Here is a 3,389-nt window from a genome sequence, read left to right on the forward strand (position 1 = left end):
CAAAAAACAAATGCTGTTCGTAAACATTCAAAAACAAACTTTTTTTCATACACTAAAAAACTACATCTTTCCATTTTTTTGCAAATGCCTTCTCCTCGAATTCAACCCTGGTAGATCGATGTATTAAACATTTGTGCTCTTAACTTCGTTTTTACATTTTCAATTGAAGATTTTAATATCTACGAACACGCACAGCGCAAAGATCAATATTTCTCTAAAAACCGCACGTAAATCGGTTAAGCCGTTTAGGAGGAGTACGGTGACATCACACGTACATAGGAATTATATATATAAAGAATATATTATAAGAGAGATGGAATTCGATAGAAGGAGAACACACAAGATTATCTTTTAATAATGAAAATTGGGTTTTTTGAGGAGAAAATTTTAATTTGTTCCGAATACCCCAATCGCATACTTCATTCAATGCATTAGCTGCGTCATTCTCCAGAGATCTGCGGCTATTGTCCTCAATCAAAATACATCCATCATCGGCAAAAGCCTGAATCATACATGATCTAGGAAGGGGAAGTTCGAGAAAATCATCGAACAATACATTCCACAAAAGTGGTCCCAAAACAGAGCCTTGAGGACAGCCACATGAAATCTCACGTGACAAAAATGTACTACCACCGGGATAAACAACGTTTCGATTTGAAAAATAGCTTATTATAATTTTAAATAAGTTAGCAGGTGGCCACCAAGCATGGTCGAAGGCACCTGAGATATCAAGTACCTAATATAATGAGGACATCTTTTTTGTTTGTGTTTTATTGGTATATTAACAGTTGACAATGGTTAACACCCAGAACTAGAAAATTCTGTGCCTCATAAAGTAGGCAAAGCTCTAATTTGAACATAACCTCAGGAGGTAACCATACCGAATCGACACTTGATGACAGTTGACACGATTTTACATTCGTTACAAGGTCTATACTTTATTAGAGTTAACGCTGGACGTTTCGGTTATTTAAAGGAAGTTACTGTAACAGTTGCAGTTTCACAAATTAAACTGTTTTGTGAAACGGTTTCTAAATAGCAGTTTAGAGGAGCGTTGATGAATAACTTAAGTACAAGCAATTGCTGAAAGTATCAAAAAAATAAATCAAACTGTTATTTGTAACGAAAAATAAGTCAGGATATGTGAAACTGTTTTTAAAATTTTTCCCACACTGCCTTACACTGTTATTTTTAGAAACTATTTTACGAAACAGTTTTATTTACGAATTAAGATTATCCTGACCAGTTTTCATCTTTACAGCAACAGTTAATTTTTAATGAAACTATTTCAACTGTTTCGGAAGAATAACTGTTTAATTTTTTTTACCACCTTACGTATTATAAACATTATGTAATGATGATCATCATCATCATTTTTCTATCCGCACCTAGTAATGAATAGGGGACTGTATTGCTACTACAGATGCAACGTATTTAGATCGTTTTTGTCAAATGGAAGGTAAGGTGATCAGTTTTATGCTTCACGTGGGAACAATGAAATATTGTAATGTAGAACCAACTTTTTTATTTTTTTATTAATCAATAGGTATATATTCATAAATGGAACATGTTTTCTTTTATTCTAATACAAATCTACTTTTATACATCTAGTTAATGTTATAACTGTAACTCTCTAAAATAAGAGACTAGCTCTTTGAAATCAAGAATCGAGCCTAGGGCCTCTAGCATGAGAGGCGAACGTTCACATCACTACACTATGAGGTGGACTTAAAAAAGTCAAAAACACTCACCCAGGTTTCTGGTTCTATTTTACATACAGAACTGTATTCCTCATCCACCTAAACACAGACGGAGTGGAAATATTGTCTGAAATTACATATTTTCTTTATATTTAATACTGAATTAAATATGGTGATAATTAGAATCAGAAGATAACGAATAACAAAATAAATAAATCAGAGTTAAAAATAAATAGCCGCTTGAAAAAACAGCGTTATCAATATATTTACATTATATTATTAATACATTAATTTGTTTATGTTTTAGTATTTTTTTATCTGCTTTAATACGTAGGTAATGTTTTATTTTCTTCCAAAACAATAATTATTTTTATTGGTTACAAGAAAAACGAAATTTTATGCAAATCTCAAATCAGATTCTGTTATGGAAAAAATCGAGTTTTTAATTATTATTAAACTTAACCTAACCTGTCCAAAAGTAACCTAGTTTCATTAAACAAAATAAATAAAAAAATACTACAATTATTAATGTATTAAAATAAAAAAGCTAATTAATTCGACTACCGTTAAACGTTCATTCAACGAACGGCCTAGCCATTCAGTCGAATACCGGCCTTTAATGAACAGCTTTGCTGCTCAATGGAGTGGCTGATTGAACTATTTAGCAGCGACACGGACATTACATAAAGTTTTCAGTTTGTCAATTTTTTTTGGCAAGAACTTGATGTAATAACTCCCTAACTAGATGGAGAATCCAGCCCTTGTCCACAGAAATATGGACAAACTCAAAATATTATTGAAATAAAAATAATTTAATTAAAAATGATTATTATACGGCTTCAATAATAATTTTTATTTGTAGTACCTACTCGTATTCCTTATTAATTTGCATGCCTCCACTTTCTATTTTGTTGTATCTCAACTCAACACAGGGCTCTTGGCCTCATAGAGTTAGGTATTTGTTATCATTGTTTTTTTATTTTTATTATACTTAAATTATTATAGGTGAATAAATAAATTAAAATAATTTACGATTGTTTCACATTAAAGCTTTGTTGTTACTAAGGTAAAAACAAAAGCGTTTTATGTAAATTTCGCAAGAAAGTACCACGCAACATGCCTAAATAATTCCGCCCAACTCCATAGTGTCGTCTTACATTTCACTCACACCCTTCTCCCTCATTCATTCACGTAATTATGATAAAACACACCCAAGCACCCAATATTATTATATAAATGTATATTTTATTTATACTTTGGATCTTGAAATAGGGCATAGGTACATAAACATAGTATTATGTGTGCTCTGATAATAACATCATCATAAGCTCGACAGCCCTGGGTGGGCCTTGGCTGAATCCAGGAGTCTCCACTCTTGCCAGTCTGCTGCCCTTTCTCTCCAGTTCCTCACTTTCAATATTGTCATATCTGCGCTGATGCAGTCCATCCATCGCATTTTGGGCCTTCGTGGTCTTTGTCAGTCTTGTGGCACAGAGAGAGTTAGGCGTTTTATGGAGTTTTCGTCTTCCATTCTAATTATATGGCCAGCCCACCTCGAGGGTCCCACCTTGATGGAGTTTATTACTTAGGGTGCTCGGCAGATATCGCATAGCTCTCTATTTTAGCGACGAATCCAATGGCGGTTTTCTCTCACAGGGCCATAAATAATAAAAATAATAATAATAATCA

This window comes from Micrasema longulum, unplaced genomic scaffold, assembly GCF_059751315.1.
Source record: "Micrasema longulum isolate JH-2025_06_02 unplaced genomic scaffold, ASM5975131v1 h1tg000011l, whole genome shotgun sequence".
Taxonomy (NCBI): Eukaryota; Metazoa; Arthropoda; class Insecta; order Trichoptera; family Brachycentridae; genus Micrasema; species Micrasema longulum.